Raw genomic sequence first — 24,176 nt, 5'->3', positions numbered from 1 at the left:
AACTTTAGAAATAGGAATGCTCTCCCATTCTTGTCTAATACAGGTCTCTAGCTGTTCAATCGTCTTGGGCCTTCTTTGTTGCACCTTCCTCTTTATGATGCGCCAAATGTTCTCTATAGGTGAAAGATCTGGACTGCAGACTGGCCATTTCAGTACCCGGATTCTTTTCCTACGCAGCCATGATGTTGTGATTGATGCAGAATGTGGTCTGGCATTATCTTGTTAAAAAATGCAGGGTCTTCCCTGAAAGAGATGACGTCTGGATGGGAGCATATGTTGTTCTAGAACCTGAATATATTTTTCTGCATTGATGGTGCCTTTCCAGACATGCAAGCTGCCCATGCCACACGCACTCATGCAACCCCATACCATCAGAGATGAAGGCTTCTGAACTGAGCGTTGATAACAACTTGGGTTGTCCTTGTCCTCTTTGGTCCGGATGACATGGCGTCCCAGATTTCCAAAAAGAACTTAGAATCGTGACTCGTCTGACCACAGAACAGTCTTCCATTTTGCCACACTCCATTTTAAATGATCACTGGCCCAGTGAAAACGCCTGAGCTTGTGGATCTTGCTTAGAAATGGCTTCTTCTTTGCACTGTAGAGTTTCAGCTGGCAACGGCGGATGGCACGGTGGATTGTGTTCACTGACAATGGTTACTGGAAGTATTCCTGAGCCAATTCTGTGATTTCCTTTACAGTAGCATTCCTGTTTGTGGTGCAGTGTCGTTTAAGGGCCCGGAGATCACAGGCATCCAGTATGGTTTTACGGCCTTGACCCTTACGCACAGAGATTGTTCCAGATTCTCTGAATCTTCGGATGATGTTATGCACAGTCTCCATCTCCACATCATTGCATTCAGTTTTTAGACAAGTAGGACAGCAATGATGGTGTTTTTTTTTTTTTTTTGTCCTCTTCCGTCTCCCTTCAGGAGCAGACTAAGCAATAGGTAGGGTTGGAGGGTAAGGGTGACATGTAATGTACTAATTGTTTACTGTTTAAAAAAAAGAAAATGAACTGTATGAATAATTGTAAAAAATAAGCATTTAATAAAGATTATAAAAAAATAAAAAATAATTAAGCATACAGTATACCATTGCTATATGATGTATAACGGGAAGGGTAATTTCAGACCCATGTTCACACACCACAGGCAGTTGAGTGGCAGGACCCTATGCGTGCTAAAACACCGTGACGTGGTGCATGATGGGCTTCGATATGTTGCTGACTGGAAGATATTGGCAAAGTTCTCAGCTTTTAACATTGGCCTGAGGGATTGGCTAGTATTGTCAGTTGCGTATCATTTTGGTGCATTTTTTGCAGTTATATGTGTATGTATATTTTTTTATCTGCACAATGTATCATTTTGTGTAAGATGTTCTTGTGGTGCATGCGGTCTGCCCCAGCATCCTCCATTGTATGCATTTTTTGCTGGGGATTGCCGTTGTCTGCGGACTGCATGCAGAGGAATTGCTCCCCCGGTTATAGACACACTACAGTGTCTGGGTTTGGAGCATTTTCACCTGTTTAGGCCACTTTTTTCAGTGAGTTTTTGTCGTAATGTCAATCAACCCAACCCAAACATGCCCCAATCCCCAACTTCCCCCCACTCCCCTTGGCCTGCACGCCAAAAATTCAGATTTTTTATATTTTTTAAATGTGCTGTAATTCCCCTCAGTGTATACAGTCCTGAAGAAGAGGGCAATCCAGCCCTCGAAACACGTTGACTACCCTGCAAAACAAACTTTCAACAGAAATAACTGCAACAGTGGAGTAGGTAAATATTTTTCTTATATTACTGAAATAAAGCCACTATACGCTTTCACCAGAAATAACTGCGACAGTGCATTGGGTATATATTTCTCTTTTTTTTTTACTGAAATACTGCCCTATACACTTTAGACAGAAACAACTGCAACAGTGCAGTGGGTATATATTTTTCTTGTATTTCTGAAATGAGGCCACTATACGCTTTCACCAGAAACAACTGCAACAGTGCAGTGGGTATATATTTATCTTTTTTACTGAAATACTGCCCTATGCACTTTTAACAGAAATAACTGCAACAGTGCAGTGGGTATATATTTTTCTTATATTACTGAAATAAAGCCACTATACGCTTTCACCAGAAATAACTGCAACAGTGCATTGGGTATATATTTCTCTTTTTTTTTTGCTGAAATAGTGCCCTATACACGTTCAACAGAATTAACTGCAACAGTGCAGTGGGTATATATTTTTCTTGTATTACTGAAATACGGCCACTATACGCTTTCACCAGAAACAACTGCAACAGTGCAGTAGTGGGTATATATTTTTCTTGTATCATAGAAATATGTCCTTATACGCTTTCACCAGTTATTACTGCAACAGTGCAGTGGGTATATATTTTTCTTGCATTACTGAAATACTGGCTTATACGCTTTCATCAGAAATTACTGCAATAGTGCAGTGGGTATATATTTTTCTTGTATTACTTAAATACGGCCTTATGCTCTTTCACCAGAAATCACTGCAACAGTGCAGTGGGTATATATATTTTTTCTATTACTGAAATAATGCTACTATATGCTTTCACCAGAAATAACTGCAACAGTGCAGTGGGTATATATTTCTCTTTTTTGCTCAAATACTGATCTATAAGCGTTCAACAGAAAAAACTGCAGAAGTGCAGTGGTTAAAAAATGTTCTTGCATTGCTGAAATACGGCCTTATACTCTTTTAACAGAAATTACTGCAACAGTGCCGTGGGTATATATTTTTCTTGTATTACTTAAATACGGCCTTATATGCTTTCACCAGAAATAACTGCAACAGTGCAGTGGGTATATATTTCTCTTTTTTACTGAAATACTGCCCTATACGCTTTCAAAAGAAATAACTGCAGGAGTGCAGTGGGTATATATATTTCTCATTTTTTACTAAAATACTGCTTTCAACAAAAATGAGTGGGTATGCACTCACCTAAAGAATTATTAGGAACACCTGTTCTATTTCTCATTAATGCGATTATCTAGTCAACCAATCACATGGCAGTTGCTTCAATGCATGTAGGGTTGTGGTCCTGGTCAAGACAATCTCCTGAACTCCAAACTGAATGTCAGAATGGGAAAGAAAGGTGGGCTACAACAGCAGAAGACCCCACCGGGTACCACTCATCTGCACTTCAAATAGGAAAAAGAGGCTACAATTTGCACAAGCTCACCAAAATTGGACTGTTGAAGACTGGAAAAATGTTGCCTGGTCTGATGAGTCTCGATTTCTGTTGAGACATTCAAATGGTAGAGTCCGAATTTGGCGTAAACAGAATGAGAACATGTATCCATCATTCCTTGTTACTAGGGATGAGCGAACTCGAACTGTATAGTTCGGGTTCGTACCGAATTTTGGGGTGTCCGTGACACGGACCCGAACCCGGACATTTTCGTAAAAGTCCGGGTTCGGGTTCGGTGTTCGTCGCTTTCTTGGCGCTTTTGTGACGCTTTCTTGGCGCTTTTTGAAAGGCTGCAAAGCAGCCAATCAACAAGCGTCATACTACTTGCCCCAAGAGGCCATCACAGCCATGCCTACTATTGGCATGGCTGTGATTGGCCAGAGCACCATGTGACCCAGCCTCTATTTAAGCTGGAGTCACATAGCGCCGCCCGTCACTCTGCTCTGATTAGCGTAGGGAGAGGTTGCGGCTGCGACAGTAGGGCGAGATTAGGCAGATTAACTCCTCCAAAGGACTTGATTAACTGATCGATCTGCAGCTGTGGATCATTGAGCTGCTGATCCTCAATTGCTCACTGTTTTTAGGCTGCCCAGACCGTTTGTCAGTCACATTTTTCTGGGGTGATCGGCGGCCATTTTGTGTCTTGTGGTGCGCCAGCACAAGCTGCGACCAAGTGCATTTAACCCTCAATGGTGTGGTTGTTTTTTGGCTAAAGCCTACATCAGGGTGAAGCTGTCACACCAAGTGCATTTAACCAGCAATAGTCTGTTCATTTTTTGGCCATATACAAAATCAGGGGCAAGCTGCGCCTGTCACCAAGTGCATTTAACCCTCAATGGTGTGGTTGTTTTTTGGCTAAAGCCTACATCAGGGTGAAGCTGTCACACCAAGTGCATTTAACCAGCAATAGTCTGTTCATTTTTTGGCCATATACAAAATCAGGGGCAAGCTGCGCCTGTCACCAAGTGCATTTAACCCTCAATGGTGTGGTTGTTTTTTGGCTAAAGCCTACATCAGGGTGAAGCTGTCACACCAAGTGCATTTAACCAGCAATAGTCTGTTCATTTTTTGGCCATATACAAAATCAGGGGCAAGCTGCGCCTGTCACCAAGTGCATTTAACCCTCAATGGTGTGGTTGTTTTTTGGCTAAAGCCTACATCAGGGTGAAGCTGTCACACCAAGTGCATTTAACCAGCAATAGTCTGTTCATTTTTTGGCCATATACAAAATCAGGGGCAAGCTGCGCCTGTCACCAAGTGCATTTAACCCTCAATGGTGTGGTTGTTTTCTGGCTAAAGCCTACATCAGGGTGAAGCTGTCACACCAAGTGCATTTAACCAGCAATAGTCTGTTTATTTTTTGGCCATATACTACATCAGGGGCAAGCTGCGCCCGTCACCAAGTGCATTTAACCCTCAGTAGTGTGGTTGGTCAAGCTGTGACACCAAGTGCATTTAACCAGCAATAGTCTGTTCATTTTTTGGCCATATACTACATCAGGGGCAAGCTGCGCCCGTCACCAAGTGCATTTAACCAGCAATAGTGTGGTTATTTTTTGGCCATATCCCAGTCTAATTCTGTCACTAAATCCATACCGGTCACCCAGCGCCTAAATACTAGGCCTCAAATTTATATCCCGCTAAATCTCTCGTTACCGCTGTCCTGTTGTAGCTGGGAAAGTTATTTAGTGTCCGTCAAAGCACATTTTTTGTTCTGGGTTGAAGTACAATTCCCAATTTAGCAATTTCATAATTTAGTGGTTTCTGCTATATCAGAGCTATTTGAAATCTATCCCTAAAAGGGTATATAATATTCAAGGTGCACATTGGGTCATTCAGAATAACTTCACACACACCCGCTACTGTGTATTTCCAAGTCTAATTCTGTCACTAAACCCATACCTGTCACCCAGCGCCTAAATACTAGGCCTCAAATTTATATCCTGCTAAATCTCTCGTTACCGCTGTACTGTTGTTGCTTGGAAAGATATTTAGTGTCCGTCAAAGCACATTTTTTGTTCTGGGTTGAAGTACAATTCCCAATTTAGCAATTTCATAATTTAGTGGTTTCTGCTATATCAGAGCTATTTGAAATCTATCCCTAAAAGGGTATATAATATTCAAGGTGCACATTGGGTCATTCAGAATAACTTCACACACACCCGCTACTGTGTATTTTCAAGTCTAATTCTGTCACTAAACCCATACCTGTCACCCAGCGCCTAAATACTAGGCCTCAAATTTATATCCTGCTAAATCTCTCGTTACCGCTGTCCTGTTGTAGCTGGGAAAGTTATTTAGTGTCCGTCAAAGCACATTTTTTCTTCTGGGTTGAAATACAATTCCCAATTTAGCAATTTCATAATTTAGTGGTTTCTGCTATATCAGAGCTATTTGAAATCTATCCCTAAAAGGGTAGATCATATTGAAGGTGCACATAGGGTCATTCAGAATAACTTCACACACACCCGCTACTGTGTATTTCCAAGTCTAATTCTGTCACTAAACCCATACCTGTCACCCAGCGCCTAAATACTAGGCCTCAAATTTATATCCCGCTAAATCTCTCGTTACCGCTGTCCTGTTGTAGCTGGGAAAGTTATTTAGTGTCCGTCAAAGCACATTTTTTGTTCTGGGTTGAAGTACAATTCCCAATTTAGCAATTTCATAATTTAGTGGTTTCTGCTATATCAGAGCTATTTGAAATCTATCCCTAAAAGGGTATATAATATTCAAGGTGCACATTGGGTCATTCAGAATAACTTCACACACACCCGCTACTGTGTATTTCCAAGTCTAATTCTGTCACTAAACCCATACCTGTCACCCAGCGCCTAAATACTAGGCCTCAAATTTATATCCTGCTAAATCTCTCGTTACCGCTGTACTGTTGTTGCTTGGAAAGATATTTAGTGTCCGTCAAAGCACATTTTTTGTTCTGGGTTGAAGTACAATTCCCAATTTAGCAATTTCATAATTTAGTGGTTTCTGCTATATCAGAGCTATTTGAAATCTATCCCTAAAAGGGTATATAATATTCAAGGTGCACATTGGGTCATTCAGAATAACTTCACACACACCCGCTACTGTGTATTTTCAAGTCTAATTCTGTCACTAAACCCATACCTGTCACCCAGCGCCTAAATACTAGGCCTCAAATTTATATCCTGCTAAATCTCTCGTTACCGCTGTACTGTTGTTGCTGGGCAAGATATTTAGTGTCCGTCAAAGCACATTTTTTGTTCTGGGTTGAAATACAATTCCCAATTTAGCAATTTCATAATTTAGTGGTTTCTGCTATATCAGAGCTATTTGAAATCTATCCCTAAAAGGGTATATAATATTCAAGGTGCACATTGGGTCATTCAGAATAACTTCACACACACCCGCTACTGTGTATTTCCAAGTCTAATTCTGTCACTAAACCCATACCTGTCACCCAGCGCCTAAATACTAGGCCTCAAATTTATATCCTGCTAAATCTCTCGTTACCGCTGTACTGTTGTTGCTGGGCAAGATATTTAGTGTCCGTCAAAGCACATTTTTTGTTCTGGGTTGAAATACAATTCCCAATTTAGCAATTTCATAATTTAGTGGTTTCTGCTATATCAGAGCTATTTGAAATCTATCCCTAAAAGGGTATATAATATTCAAGGTGCACATTGGGTCATTCAGAATAACTTCACACACACCCGCTACTGTGTATTTCCAAGTCTAATTCTGTCACTAAACCCATACCTGTCACCCAGCGCCTAAATACTAGGCCTCAAATTTATATCCTGCTAAATCTCTCGTTACCGCTGTACTGTTGTTGCTGGGCAAGATATTTAGTGTCCGTCAAAGCACATTTTTTGTTCTGGGTTGAAATACAATTCCCAATTTAGCAATTTCATAATTTAGTGGTTCCTGCTATATCAGAGCTATTTGAAATCTATCCCAAAAAGGGTATATAATATTCAAGGTGCACATAGGGTCATTCAGAATAACTTCACACACACGCTTCTGTGCATTTCCAAGTCTAATTCTGTCACTAAATCCATACCGGTCACCCAGCGCCTAAATACTAGGCCTCAAATTTATATCCCGCTGAATTTGAATACAATACATTGGGCCAAATAATATATTTGTTGTTGTGGTGAACCATAACAATGAGAAAAACATCTAGTAAGGGACGCGGACGTGGACATGGTCGTGGTGGTGTTAGTGGACCCTCTGGTGCTGGGAGAGGACGTGGCCGTTCTGCCACATCCACACGTCCTAGTGTACCAACTACCTCAGGTCCCAGTAGCCGCCAGAATTTACAGCGATATATGGTGGGGCCCAATGCCGTTCTAAGGATGGTAAGGCCTGAGCAGGTACAGGCATTAGTCAATTGGGTGGCCGACAGTGGATCCAGCACGTTCACATTATCTCCCACCCAGTCTTCTGCAGAAAGCGCACAGATGGCGCCTGAAAACCAACCCCATCAGTCTGTCACATCACCCCCATGCATACCAGGGAAACTGTCTCAGCCTCAAGTTATGCAGCAGTCTCTTATGCTGTTTGAAGACTCCGCTGGCAGGGTTTCCCAAGGGCATCCACCTAGCCCTTCCCCAGCGGTGAAAGACATAGAATGCACTGACGCACAACCACTTATGTTTCCTGATGATGAGGACATGGGAATACCACCTCAGCATGTCTCTGATGATGACGAAACACAGGTGCCAACTGCTGCGTCTTTCTGCAGTGTGCAGACTGAACAGGAGGTCAGGGATCAAGACTGGGTGGAAGACGATGCAGGGGACGATGAGGTCCTAGACCCCACATGGAATGAAGGTCGTGCCACTGACTTTCACAGTTCGGAGGAAGAGGCAGTGGTGAGACCGAGCCAACAGCGTAGCAAAAGAGGGAGCAGTGGGCAAAAGCAGAACACCCGCCGCCAAGAGACTCCGCCTGCTACTGACCGCCGCCATCTGGGACCGAGCACCCCAAAGGCAGCTTCAAGGAGTTCCCTGGCATGGCACTTCTTCAAACAATGTGCTGACGACAAGACCCGAGTGGTTTGCACGCTGTGCCATCAGAGCCTGAAGCGAGGCATTAACGTTCTGAACCTGAGCACAACCTGCATGACCAGGCACCTGCATGCAAAGCATGAACTGCAGTGGAGTAAACACCTTAAAACCAAGGAAGTCACTCAGGCTCCCCCTGCTACCTCTTCTGCTGCTGCCGCCTCGGCCTATTCTGCTGCTGCCGCCTCGGCCTCTTCCTCCGCCTCTGGAGGAACGTTGGCACCTGCCGCCCAGCAAACAGGGGATGTACCACCAACACCACCACCACCACCTCCGTCACCAAGCGTCTCAACCATGTCACACGCCAGCGTTCAGCTCTCCATCTCACAAACATTTGATAGAAAGCGTAAATTCCCACCTAGCCACCCTCGATCCCTGGCCCTGAATGCCAGCATTTCTAAACTACTGGCCTATGAAATGCTGTCATTTAGGCTGGTGGACACAGACAGCTTCAAACAGCTCATGTCGCTTGCTGTCCCACAGTATGTTGTTCCCAGCCGGCACTACTTCTCCAAGAGAGCCGTGCCTTCCCTGCACAACCAAGTATCCGATAAAATCAAGTGTGCACTGCGCAACGCCATCTGTAGCAAGGTCCACCTAACCACAGATACGTGGACCAGTAAGCACGGCCAGGGACGCTATATCTCCCTAACTGCACACTGGGTAAATGTAGTGGCAGCTGGGCCCCAGGCGGAGAGCTGTTTGGCGCACGTCCTTCCGCCGCCAAGGATCGCAGGGCAACATTCTTTGCCTCCTGTTGCCACCTCCTCCTTCTCGGCTTCCTCCTCCTCTTCTTCCACCTGCTCATCCAGTCAGCCACACACCTTCACCACCAACTTCAGCACAGCCCGGGGTAAACGTCAGCAGGCCATTCTGAAACTCATATGTTTGGGGGACAGGCCCCACACCGCACAGGAGTTGTGGCGGGGTATTGAACAACAGACCGACGAGTGGTTGCTGCCGGTGAGCCTCAAGCCCGGCCTGGTGGTGTGTGATAATGGGCGAAATCTCGTTGCAGCTCTGGGACTAGCCAATTTGACGCACATCCCTTGCTTGGCGCATGTGCTGAATTTGGTGGTGCAGAAGTTCATTCACAACTACCCCGACATGTCAGAGCTGCTGCATAAAGTGCGGGCCGTCTGTTCGCGCTTCCGGCGTTCACATCCTGCCGCTGCTCGCCTGTCTGCGCTACAGCGTAACTTCGGCCTTCCCGCTCACCGCCTCATATGCGACGTGCCCACCAGGTGGAACTCCACCTTGCACATGCTGGACAGACTGTGCGAGCAGCAGCAGGCCATAGTGGAGTTTCAGCTGCAGCACGCACGGGTCAGTCGCACTACAGAACAGCACCACTTCACCACCAATGACTGGGCCTCCATGCGAGACCTGTGTGCCCTGTTGCGCTGTTTCGAGTACTCCACCAACATGGCCAGTGGCGATGACACCGTTATCAGCGTTACAATACCACTTCTATGTCTCCTTGAGAAAACACTTAGGGCGATGATGGAAGAGGAGGTGGCCCAGGAGGAGGAGGAGGAGGAGGAGGAAGAGGGGTCATTTTTAGCACTTTCAGGCCAGTCTCTTCGAAGTGACTCAGAGGGAGGTTTTTGGCAACAGCAGAGGCCAGGTACAAATGTGGCCAGCCAGGGCCCACTACTGGAGGACGAGGAGGACGAGGATGAGGAGGAGGTGGAGGAGGATGAGGATGAAGCATGGTCACAGCGGGGTGGCACCCAACGCAGCTCGGGTCCATCACTGGTGCGTGGCTGGGGGGAAAGGCAGGACGATGACGATACGCCTCCCACAGAGGACAGCTTGTCCTTACCCCTGGGCAGCCTGGCACACATGAGCGACTACATGCTGCAGTGCCTGCGCAACGACAGCAGAGTTGCCCACATTTTAACCTGTGCGGACTACTGGGTTGCCACCCTGCTGGATCCACGCTACAAAGACAATGTGCCCACCTTACTTCCTGCACTGGAGCGTGATAGGAAGATGCGCGAGTACAAGCGCACGTTGGTAGACGCGCTACTGAGAGCATTCCCAAATGTCACAGGGGAACAAGTGGAAGCCCAAGGCCAAGGCAGAGGAGGAGCAAGAGGTCGCCAAGGCAGCTGTGTCACGGCCAGCTCCTCTGAGGGCAGGGTTAGCATGGCAGAGATGTGGAAAACTTTTGTCAACACGCCACAGCTAACTGCACCACCACCTGATACGCAACGTGTTAGCAGGAGGCAACATTTCACTAACATGGTGGAACAGTACGTGTGCACACCCCTCCACGTACTGACTGATGGTTCGGCCCTATTCAACTTCTGGGTCTCTAAATTGTCCACGTGGCCAGAGCTAGCCTTTTATGCCTTGGAGGTGCTGGCCTGCCCGGCAGCCAGCGTTTTGTCTGAACGTGTATTCAGCACGGCAGGGGGCGTCATTACAGACAAACGCAGCCGCCTGTCTACAGCCAATGTGGACAAGCTGACGTTCATAAAAATGAACCAGGCATGGATCCCACAGGACCTGTCCGTCCCTTGTCCAGATTAGACATTAACTACCTCCCCATAACCATATATTATTGGACTCCAGGGCACTTCCTCATTCAATCCTATTTTTATTTTCATTTTACCATTATATTGCAAGGCTACCCAAAGTTGAATGAACCTCTCCTCTGCCTGTGTGCTAGGCCTAAATATATGCCAATGGATTGTTGCAGTGGTGGCTGACGTGAAGCCTCATTCTCTGCTATGACATGCAGACTGATTCTCTGGTGACATGAAGCCAGATTGTCTGTTACGGGACCTCTCTCCTCTGCCTGGGTGCTGGGCCTGAATTTATGACAATGGACTGTTGCAGTGGTGGCTGACGTGAAGCCTGATTCTCTGCTATGACATGCAGACTGATTCTCTGCTGACATGAAGCCAGATCCTCTGTTGCGGGACCTCTCTCCTCTGCCTGGGTGCTGGGCCTAAATTTATGAAAATGGACTGTTGCAGTGGTGGGTGACGTGAAGCCTCATTCTCTGCTATGACATGCAGACTGATTCTCTGCTGACATGAAGCCAGATCGTCTGTTACGGGACCTCTCTCCTCTGCCTGGGTGCTGGGCCTAAATTTATGAAAATGGACTCTTACAGTGGTGGGTGACGTGAAGCCTGATTCTCTGCTATGACATGAAGACTGATTCTCTGCTGACATGAAGCCAGATCCTCTGTTACGGGACCTCTCTCCTCTGCCTGGGTGCTGGGCCTAAATATCTGACAATGGACTGTTGCATTGGTGGCTGACGTGAAGCCTGATTCTCTGCTATGATATGAAGACTGATTCTCTGCTGACATGAAGCCAGATTGTCTGTTACGGGACCTCTCTCCTCTGCCTGTGTGCTAGGCCTAAATATATGCCAATGGATTGTTGCAGTGGTGGCTGACGTGAAGCCTGATTCTCTGCTATGACATGCAGACTGATTCTCTGGTGACATGAAGCCAGATCCTCTGTTACGGGACCTCTCTCCTCTGCCTGGGTGCTGGGCCTAAATTTATGAAAATGGACTGTTGCAGTGGTGGGTGACGTGAAGCCTGATTCTCTGCTATGACATGCAGACTGATTCTCTGGTGACATGAAGCCAGATCCTCTGTTACGGGACCTCTCTCCTCTGCCTGGGTGCTGGGCCTAAATTTATGAAAATGGACTGTTGCAGTGGTGGGTGACGTGAAGCCTCATTCTCTGCTATGATATGAAGACTGATTCTCTGCTGACATGAAGCCAGATTGTCTGTTACGGGACCTCTCTCCTCTGCCTGGGTGCCGGGGCCTAAATATCTGAGAATGGACTGTTCCAGTGGTGGGTAACGGGAAGCCAGATTCTCTGCTATGATATGAAGACTGATTCTCTGCTGACATGAAGCCAGATTGTCTGTTACGGGACCTCTCTCCTCTGCCTGGGTGCTGGGCCTAAATTTATGAAAATGGACTCTTACAGTGGTGGGTGACGTGAAGCCTGATTCTCTGCTATGATATGAAGACTGATTCTCTGCTGACATGAAGCCAGATTGTCTGTTACGGGACCTCTCTCCTCTGCCTGGGTGCCGGGGCCTAAATATCTGAGAATGGACTGTTCCAGTGGTGGGTGACGGGAAGCCAGATTCTCTGCTATGGAACCTCTCTCCAATTGATTTTGGTTAATTTTTATTTATTTAATTTTTATTTTAATTAATTTCCCTATCCACATTTGTTTGCAGGGGATTTACCTACATGTTGCTGCCTTTTGCAGCCCTCTAGCCCTTTCCTGGGCTGTTTTACAGCCGTTTTAGTGCCGAAAAGTTCGGGTCCCCATTGACTTCAATGGGGTTCGGGTTCGGGACGAAGTTCGGATCGGGTTCGGATCCCGAACCCGAACATTTCCGGGATGTTCGGCCGAACTTCTCGAACCCGAACATCCAGGTGTTCGCTCAACTCTACTTGTTACCACTGTGCAGGCTGCTGGTGGTGGTGTAATGGTATGGGGGATGTTTTCTGGGCACACTTTAGGCCCCTTAGTGCCAATTGGCCATCATTTAAATTCCATGGGCTACCTGAGCATTGTTTCTGACCATGTCCATCCCTTCATGACCACCATGTACCCATCCTCTGATGGCTACTTCCAGCAGGATAATGACCATGTCACAAAGCTCAAATCATTTCAAATTGGTTTCTTGAACATGACAATGAGTTCACTGTACTAAAATGGCCCCCACAGTCACCAGATCTCAACCCAATAGAGCATCTTTGGGATGTGGTGGAACGGGAGCTTTGTGCCCTGGATGTGCATCCCTCAAATCTCCATCAACTGCAAGATGCTATCCTATCAATATTGGCCAACATTTCTAAAGAATGCTATCAGCACCTTGTTGAATCAATGCCACGTAGAATTTAGGCAGTTCTGAAGGCAAAAGGGGGTCCAAAACCGTATTAGTATGGTGTTCCTAATAATTCTTTAGGTGAGTGTAGTTCCGTCACGGGGGCTCTATACCGGAAAAGAATTGATCAGTTTTATCCCCATGCATTCTGAATGGAGAGCCCCGTTGCCGTATTGATGACCGCATTTGCGGATCCGCAATACACGTGTGCCGTTCCGTGGGCATTCCGCTTCACGGATGCGGACCCATTCACTTCAATGGATCTGCAAATCTGGAAATGCAAAATGGTGTGGAACAGAAGCACGGAATGGAACCGTACGGAAGCAGTATGGAGTGCTTTTGTGGGGTTTTGTCCCGTACTTCCATTCCGCAAAATGATAGAACATGTCTTTTCTTTCTGCGAATCAACCGGATCGCGGACCCATTAAAGTGAATTGGTCCGCGATCCGCTACGGCTGCCCCGCGGACAGTGTTCGGGCATTGCGGTCTGCATTTTTTTATGGGCCGCAGCACAACCACAGGGCGCACATGTTCGTGAGCAGGAGGCCTTATATTCTTTCACCAGAAATAACTGCAACAGTGCAGTGAGTATATATTTTTTTATTGTAATACGAAATACGACCTTATACTCTTTTACCAGAAATTACTGCAACAGTGCAGTGGGCATATATTTTTTCATATATTACTGATATAAGGCCACTATACTCTTTCACCAGAAATAACTGCAACAGTGAAGTGGGTATATATTTTTCTTTTTTTTTACTGAAATACGGCCTTAGGCCTCCTGCACACAACGTATACGAAACTATTGATTTCAATTGTTCCGCAAAAAAAAACCTGAATGTACTCTGCATGCATTCCGTTTCCATATTTCCATTTTTCCGTTCCGTTGAATGATAGAACATGTCCTATTATTGCCCGCAAATCACGTTCTGTGGTTCCATTCAAGTCAATGGGTTCGTAAAAAAAATGGAACCCATGCGGTTTGTACTTCGTATGTCTTCCGTATCTGTTCTGTTTTTGTGGAACCATCTATTGAAAATGTTATGCTCAGCCTAATTTTTTCTATGTAATTACTGTATACTGTAAATGCCATATGGAAAACTGGAATGGAAACAGAAACACAACGGAACAATGGATTTGTGAAAAACAGACCGCAAAACACTGAAAAAGCCATACAGTCGTGTGCAGGAGGCCTAATACTCTTTCAATATTATAATAACAAAGACAAGTGCACTCTGCGGATTTACTAAACCCTCAAATTGTTGTTAAAATTGAGAGATTAGCCAACATATCCTACTGTGGAGGACATGTCTGAACCCGAACACCGTGCTAAGGTTTCTCAAGTAGCTCGGGTCCTAACACTCACCTACCTGAGCCATGTGGGCAATGCCAGGGGCCAGTGGGAGAATTACAGGAGCCATTGTTTTTCAGTTTATTTGTAATATAGAGATGCCTGGAGGTGTATAAACTCCAATTTGAATATGGACTGAAATAGGCCACTATACGCTTTCACCAGCAGTGCGTATATATTTTAATTTTTTTAAGGAATTAAGCCCCTATACTCTTTAACCAGAAATTAATGCAACCATGCAGTGCACTTAATTTTTTTTTTTGTATTACTGAAATACCGCCCTATACTCTTTCACCAGAAATAACTGCAAATGTTTTTAGCGCAAATAACAACAAAAGTGACCTGCGTATATATTTATTGTATTGTATTGAAATAGACCACTAAATGATATTCCTCACTGTGATGTAGTCAGCGCAGGCGCAGTGAGGAAGCCGGCACCAGGAGCGCGTCCTTCACTCACTGCGTCTGCGCCGAATACAGACGTGGACGTCGCAGGCGCTGGATTTCTTCAGCGATCAAGCTAACGCAGACGTCACTCAAGAGGAGAGGGGTGGGCTAAATGGAGGACCTGGGAGGGATAAATGGTTAGTAGACCGAGCCTCTAGGTGCTGAATCAATCAACACCCTCATAGCACCTAGAGGCTCATTAGCATATTTTAAAAGTGTGTTTTTTAGGAGAACGACGGCAGGGACAAAAGTATAAAGAACACTGTTATGTACTGCTGACATTAGCACATCACTAATGTCAGTCAGCTACATAACAAAATTTCTGGTGATAGAAACCCTTTAAGGACATTTCAGTATAAGGTATGGGATGGGGTGGTGGGCTACAAGACTTGTTTCAGTTGACAAGTGCTAAGGCTAGGCAGATCCTGTCTACACATTCCACCATAACCTGCTCTATCCTGACATGAGGCTATCATGCCCTGTTATCTATAATCTAATTGGTCAGTGTCCTATACCATAAACCTTTGATTGGTTTTGTGTTTGTGTCTTTCCAAATGCAACATCTTTCAAGTGCAACTCTTTAAGTGCACATACTGAACATACTGCACATACTGAATTATACCAGAATGTAATATTATGGATATGGAATCCACATTGTCATCACTGCCTACTGACCATCACCTTATTCTCTCCTCTCCAGGTATGTCTACATTGAAGCTAACTGCTGCACCCAACTTTGCCACAGTCTGATATTGTCCACACCCCTCACCTTTCCTTATTAGTCCCAAGTATGTCTCCATTGAACTTTAATGTTTCTTTCCCTGCTGGATTTATTGAGTATTTGTTTACATTGACTATTTCACCCCTGTATCTGGTCCTCCCTTGATTAGGCCATATGTAGCCCCCCTCACACCTGATTGAACACTGAGTGGTATAAATCTAATTTCCTAGGTCTTCCAGACCTTGGTCTTTCCAAATGCAACATCTTTCAAGTGCAACTCTTTAAGTGCACATACTGAACATACTGCACATACTGAATTATACCAGAATGTAATATTATGGATATGGAATCCACATTGTCATCACTGCCTACTGACCATCACCTTATTCTCTCCTCTCCAGGTATGTCTACATTGAAGCTAACTGCTGCACCCAGCTTTGCCACAGTCTGATATTGTCCACACCCCTCATCTTTCCTTATCAGTCCCAAGTATGTTTCCATTGAACTTTAATGTTTCTTTCCCTGATGGATTTATTGAGTATTTGTTTACATTGACTATTTCACCCCTGTATCTGGTCCTCCCTTGATTAGGCCATATGTAGCCCCCTCCATATGTCGCCCCCTCCATATGTCGCCCCCCTCACACCTGATTAAACACTGAGTGGTATAAATCTAATTTCCTAGGTCTTCCAGACCTTGGTCTTTCCAAATGCAACATCTTTCAAGTGCAACTCTTTAAGTGCACATACTGAATTATACTAGAATTGAACTAGAAGTGACCCACAGGTAATTACAGAAATAGTTCATGCAAACAATGTTTCATTTTTTTCATCCTTCTCTCCCGACTTCTCCAAAACCTCCTGAAATACCCCCACATCCATTCACCCAGCAAGGAACTATTCAACTCTCCCTCCATCTTACCTCCTAATCTGACCGCTTGCACAAACCTGTTTGGCAACGTAAAACACTTCCTTCCCAAACACACACAGATACCTCATGCCCTCTCTTATTCTCACCTACTAACACTTTCTCTGCTTCTCCTTATTGCAGGTGATAAATCCAGGCCCCCCTCAGCAAATCCCCACTATTACCTCTACGTCCAAGTACAAATCTCCTTCTACAAAATTCTGCAACCACTTAAACCTAATAACTATTCCTCTGACCCCTGCTTCTTTGGTTCCTCTAGCAGGAGCATTATGGAATGCACGCTCTCTCTGTAACAAACTGTCCTACAGTCATGATCTTTTCATCTCTCGAAAACTTTCCTTTCTGGGCCTCACAGAAACATGGCTGACACCCTCTGACACCTCCTTCCCTGCTTTACTCTCTTATAGTGGATTTCATTTCACTCACACACCCCTCCCCAGCTGCAAACATGGTGGAGGAGTTGGTCTTCTCCTATCACACAACTGCTCCTACAGCTCAACTCCACTGCCACCCTATATTATGCTCACTGCATTTGAAGTACACTCTGTTCGCATCTACTCTCACTCCAACCTTCAAATAGCTGTAATGTACCGCCCCCCAGTCCCACCCACCATGTTTCTTGACCACTTTAACACCTGGCTACTGCACTTTCTTTCTGCTGATATCCACACTATCATCATGGGTGACTTCAAAATCCCTATTGACACCTGCCACTCAGCTATCGCTCTCTTCCTCTTTCGGCCTCTCACAGTGGTCTTCTGCTCCCACCCACAGAGATGGTCACACTCTGGATCTTATATTTACCCGCCTCTGCTCCCTATCTAACATTTCTAATTCGCCTCTCCCCCTACTCACAACCTACTCACCTTCTCTTCATTGGTCTCCTCTGCTGCTACCCCGACCCACACACTAGCACACCCCCTCAGGAACCTTAACAATCTCGACTTTTGCTTGCTTTCTGACTCTCTTGTGCCACTCTCTACTATTTTTTCCCTCCAAGACCTAGATGCTGCCACCACCCTGTATAACATCACAACAATTACAGCTCTGGACACTGTTGCCCCACTCACACACAACTAAACCCGAAAAATCAACAGACAACCCTGGCACACCAACCTGACCAAAAAAATTCAGACAAGCTTTCAGGGCTGCTGAGCGGCAATAGAAGAAATCCCATTCTAAAAATCAATTCACTACATACAAGCAACCCCTCCTCATATTCAAATCCTCACTCTCTGATGCAAAACAGGCCTAATTCTCATCTCTCATATCTTCCCTGGCCCACAGTCCTAAACAACTTTTTAACATTTTCAACTTCCTTCTCCATCACCCAGCGCCCCCACCCTCTCCTCCAATCTCAGCTGAGGATTTTGCCGCATACTTCAAACAAAAGATAGTCAACGTCAGAGAAAGCTTCAGTACACAGTCCCCACAGACCCTCTACAGAACAGCTCAGTCCTCTTCTCCCAAAACCTGCTTTTCCACCATTACAGAAGAAAAACTCTTCACTCTACTCTCCGGATCACATCTCACCACCTGTGCACTTGACCCAATCCCATCCCACCTCATCCCTAACCTCACCACAGTGTTTATCCCAGTCCTAACTCATCTCTTCAACCTATCTCTAACCTCTGGTGTCTTCCCCTCTGCTTTTTAACATGCTACCATTACACCCATCCTCAAAAAGCCTTCTCTTGACCCATCTTCTTTGTCCAGTTATCGCCCCTTATAACTTCTTCCGTATGCCTCAAAGCTACTTGAACAACAAGTCCATTCTAAACAGTTCTCTCACCTCTCCTCCTGCTCCCTCTTTGACCAGCTACAATCTGGCTTCCGACCCCACCACTCAACTGAGACTGCCCTTACCAAAGTCACCAATGACCTACTAACAGCCAAAACCAAAAAACATCGCTCTGTCCTCCTTCTCCTTGACCTGTCCTCTGCCTTTGACACTGTCGACCACTCCCTTGTGTTGCAAACTCTCATCTCTTGACATCACTGACCTGGCCCTCTCTTGGATCACATCATGCCTCACAGACTGGACGTTTAGCGTCTCCCACTCTCACACCACCTCTTATTCTCATTCCCTCTCTGTTGGTGTCCTGCTAGGTCAGTCAGCTACATAACTGCTGTCCTAGGACCCCCGTTCTTCTCTATTTACACTTTTGGCTTGGGACATCTCACAGAGTCCCATGGCTTACAGTATCACTCTTATGCTGCTGATGACACACAAATCTACCTCTCTTGTGCAGACATCACAAACTTATTATCAAGAATCCCACAATGTCTATCTTCTATATTATCCTTCTTCTCCTCTCGCTTTCTAAAACTTAACATAGATAAAACGGAATTCATCATCTTTCCCCCATCTTGCTCAACCCCCCCCCCAACAGATCTATCTATCTATCTATCTATCTATCATCTATCTATGTATCTATCTGTCACAATCAATGGCTGCACACTCTCCCCGGTCAAACAAGTCTGCTGCCTTGGAGTGACCTTTGATTCTGCCCTCTCCTTCCGACCGCACATCCAAGCCCTTTCCACCACCTGCCGCCTCCAACTCAAAAACATCTCTCGCATCTGCGCTTTCCTCAACTTTGAATCTGTGAAAATGCTTGTACATGCCCTCATCATCTCCCGCCTAGACTACTGCAACATTCTCCTCTGTGGCCTTCCATCTAGCACTCTCGCACCTCTCAACTCTATCCTCAACTCTGCTGCACACCTAATCCACCACTCACCCTGTTACTCCTCTGCCTCTCCCCTCTTGCAATCCCTTCACTGGCTCCCCATTGCCCAGCGAATTCAGTTCAAAATGCTAACAAATACATACAAGGCCATTGTCACGAGGGTGTCAAGAGCCACGTCTGACTCCGTTATACCCGGGGTCAGGAAGTCGCAGCGGGTGGCTGCGCGCTCTATGTCTAAAGATCACATTGTTTCTTAATGATAGTTTTCTGTGTTTGCCTTGCAATCCTTTTTGTCTCACTCAGGGATCCGTAGCTTCTCCTCCTCAGCTGTTTCTTGTCTGTCACTCCCAACCTCCTTATATTCTCCTCTCACACTTCTCTAGTTGCCAGATATAGAGCTTCCTGCCTGGACTTCTATACTGACCCACTGGAGCTGTGAATCCTGGTTGTTGTTCCAGAGTGTTATCCTCCGGATCCCTGTTGGGCTTTTTGTTGTCTTCTGTTGTCGCCCACCTGGGATTATATGTTTAGTCTGTATTGTCTGTCCTCCCCTTGGCGTTTTCCTTTAGAGCTAGTGGTGCGGACTAGTGTTCCCACCGCCCTATTCACTATCTAGGGCTCATCTTAGGGAAAGCCAGGGTTTTAGGCACGTGATCGGCGTACGGGTGAGGAACCCGTCTAGGGACGTCAGGGCAGTCAGGTGCCAGCCTCAAGGTGAGATAGGGGTCACCACCTTTCCCTCTCCCTTGGACAGGGCCTTCCTCTTTCCCTCCCTCTGTGTCACGTATGTGATAGGCACGCCGGTCGTGATAGCCATCCACAACATGTCCCCTCCCTACATCTCTCAGCTACTATCCCAATACATCCCCACACACAATCTCCGATCCTCTCAAGACCTCCTTCTCTCCTCTCCTCTTATCACCTCTTCCCACTATCGCCTTCAAGATTTCTCACGTGCATCCCCCACACTCTGGAACTCGCTACCCCAATATATCAGACTCTCACCTACAGTGGAATTCTTTAAAAGAAACATAAAAAAACATCTCTTCAGACAAGCCTACAACCAGTGACCCGGCTGCCTCTATACCGCCATGACCATCTTTACCCTCACCTAATGTGTCCTTCTCCTATACCATGTAGATTGTAAGCCCTCATGGTCAGGGCCCTCTCTCCTTCTGTACCAGTTTGTAACTCATCTTGTTTATGCTTAGTGCAATTGTCTGTATTATGTATGTATACCCCTTTTCATATGTACAGCGCCATGGAATGAATTGTGCTTTAATAATAAATAATATTAATAAATAATTGTGTATAAATAAACACTGAGAAAGTAGAAACCCGGACTCGATTGTACACCAACTCTGTGTGCGCTTGATGTCTCCTGGCCAGTGAATCGCTTGAACCTCGACAACTTCATTTTTATTAGAGAAAGCTACTCTAACAGGAGTTAGAGGCGTGGCCTAGTGTGGAAAACATTTGCCGCACGATGTGTGCCTCTTTTGTTCATTTATAAAGTTGTGAGATGTGCAGTTTAATTCTAATTGGTATTCATTGCTATTTAATGTAGAGAACCTTTCATTAAATCATCACAACATCCAAACCAACCTGAATTTTTTGGAAGCCTAATGTTTTACCATGCTAATCACATGCCTGGTACTATAAGAGGTGTAAGACGCTAAAAAGATTATGCAGTCTGTAAGAGAGATATTTTACATTTTACTCTTTTTGTTTGCTTTAATGTTTTCACTCTGCAGATTTATAAGGAATATTGGAAATCAGTAGTGTGTGAAAATGGGTGCCATTAAAGCGCCACATCAATGGGATCTTATTTGTAGGATGCATATACAGTATTTTGAGTAGTGGGATCATTTAACACAAATAGTCCATTCGGTCATGCCTCCATAACTACAATTACACTTTTTTCTTCAAACGGCATTCATTTTTTTTCCTCTTGACCCTCCGAGAATAGTTCTTCCCAAGAAAAACACTTTCACAATTCTAGTAATAAACATAGATAAACATAACTTGCATGATAAAAGCCCATTAAGCAACATAATTAACTTTGTAGACTACGGAGTTTATAACTCACATTAGGGTGCATATGAATAATGTATGGTTTTATTTTCAGCTATTGTAAATTTAAACTGTGAACTGAGTCAGGGCAGGCTCTGAGGTCTGTTGTATAAATCTTTGGCACAGCACTATAAGCAAGAAAGTAATAGCACATGGCTAGAACTAATGGTGTGAGACTCTGAACATTCCTTCAGAACCTTACAGTAACATGCTGGAAATAAGACTGTGTGCCACTGAAATGATGAGAAAAATAGATTCATTCTGACATCTAAAATGGAATAAACTATGTTTATTAGTTTAAAATAGTGAAGCAGCAAATATGTTTATAACATGTTAATAGAAAATATACTACATATTACAAAAAAATAATATATATTATAACAATGACTAATGTAAAATTATGCACATGGAAAGGAATGCAGCCAGTCACCCGTACATACTAAATGGTAAAACACTGGGTAACACTAACATGGAAAAGGACCTAGGAATTTTAGTGAACAGCAAACTTAGCTGTAGAAACCAGCGTCAGGCAGCTGCTGCCAAAGCCAATAAGATAATGGGTTGCATCAAAAGGGGCATAGATGCCTGTGATGAGAACATAGTCCTACCACTTTACAAATCGCTAGTCAGACCACACATGGAGTACTGTGTACAGTTCTGGGCTCCTGTGAACAAGGCAGCCATAGCAGAGCTGGAGAGGGTCCAGAGGAGGGCAACTAAAGTAATATTTAGGCCCCGGCACTCAGATATTTAGGCCCCGGCACTCAGACAGAGGAGAAAGGTCCCATAGCAGAGATTCAGGCTTCATGTCAGCAGAGAATCAGGCTTCATGTCATAGCAGAGAATCAGGCTTCACGTCACCCAAAACTGGAACAGTCCATTGTCAGATATTTAGGCCCCGGCACCCAGACAGAGGAGAGAGGTCCCATAGCAGAGATTCAGGCTTCATTTAATAGCAGAGAATCAGGCTTCACGTCACCCAAAACTGGAACAGTCCATTGTCATATATTTAGGCCCCGGCACCCAGACAGAGGAGAGAGGTCCCATAGCAGAGAATCAGGCTTCATGTCATAGCAGAGAATCATGCTTCATGTCACCCACCACTGGAACAGGCCATTGTCAGATATTTTTAGGCCCCGGCACCCAGACAGAGGAGAGAGGTCCCATAGCAGAGATTCAGGCTTCATGTCATAGCAGAGAATCATGCTTCATGTCACCCACCACTGGAACAGGCCATTGTCAGATATTTTTAGGCCCCGGCACCCAGACAGAGGAGTGAGGTCCCATAGCAGAGATTCAGGCTTCATGTCATAGCTGAGAATCATGCTTCATGTCACCCACACTGGAATAGGCCACTGTCAGATATTTTTAGCCCCGACACCCAGACAGAGGAGAGGTTCATTCAACTTTGGGTTGCCCCGCAATATAATGGTAAAATAAAAAGAGGATTGAATGAGGAAGTGCCATGGAGTACAATAATACATGGTTAAGGGGAGGAAGTTATAAATGTCTAATCTGCACAAGGGATGGACAGACCTGTGGGATCCATGCCTGGTTCATTTTTATGAACGTCAGCTTGTCCACATTGGCTGTAGACAGGCGGCTGCGTTTGTCTGTAATGATGCCCCCTGCCGTGCTGTATACACGTTCAGACAAAACGCTGGCTGCCGGGAAGGCCCAGCACCTCCAAGGCATAAAAGGCTAGCTCTGGCCACGTGGACAATTTGGAGACCCAGAAGTTGAATGGGGCCGAACCATCAGTCAGTACGTGGAGGGGTGTGCACACGTACTGTTCCACCATGTTAGTGAAATGTTGCCTCCTGCTAACACGTTCCGTATCAGGTGGTGGTGCAGTTAGCTGTGGCGTGTTGACAAAACTTTTCCACATCTCTGCCATGCTAACCCTGCCCTCAGAGGAGCTGGCCGTGACACAGCTGCCTTGGCGACCTCTTGCTCCTCCTCTGCCTTGGCCTTGGGCTTCCACTTGTTCCCCTGCGACATTTGGGAATGCTCTCAGTAGCGCGTCTACCAACGTGCGCTTGTACTCGCGCATCTTCCTATCACGCTCCAGTGCAGGAAGTAAGGTGGGCACATTGTCTTTGTACCGTGGATCCAGCAGGGTGGCAACCCAGTAGTCTGCACACGTTAAAATGTGTGCAACTCTGCTGTCATTGCGCAGGCACTGCAGCATGTAGTCGATCATGTGTGCCAGGCTGCCCAGAGGTAAGGACAAGCTGTCCTCTGTGGGAGGCGTATCGTCATTGTCCTGCGTTACCCCCCAGCCATGCACCAGTGATGGGCCCGAGCTGTGTTGGGTGCCACCTCGCTGTGAACATGCTTCATCTGTCACGGCGGGGAGTGGGGATAACCCCCCACCGTGCAATAGCTGAGGCTGCAACGCCATATAGCAGGGAACAGGGAGCAGGTCACCTCCTAACGTAACCCTAAACACTCTCCCTAGACTCCTAGCGCATGAGCCGCCTCATAAGGTAAGGGGGCTCATGCTCACCAACCTAGGACCCTACTATCCCTGCTACGCCCTAGGCCTGATGACAGGGCAGAGAATGCTTGTGCATCCACGACACGGATGACAGGCGTCTCCAAAGGCCCAGTAGCTGACAGGATGCAAGGCTATGGGTGAAGCAGTACGGCAGGTAAGTCACAAAGCAAAATAACAATGTTATCTACGCTTACCTGCCGCAGCCAAGATGGAAAGAGGCTCCAGGCTGGGAAACCCACGGTCTTGCCTTCGCTTAACCCCTCCGGGAAAGCACGCCCCTTCTGTAGCAGTCACACACCACAATCAAACCTCCA

The sequence above is a fragment of the Bufo gargarizans genome, chromosome 2 (genome assembly GCF_014858855.1).
Source record: "Bufo gargarizans isolate SCDJY-AF-19 chromosome 2, ASM1485885v1, whole genome shotgun sequence".
Lineage (NCBI taxonomy): Eukaryota > Metazoa > Chordata > Amphibia > Anura > Bufonidae > Bufo > Bufo gargarizans.
The sequence above is the reverse complement of the archived record's forward strand: the minus strand, read 5'-3'. Positions refer to the sequence as shown.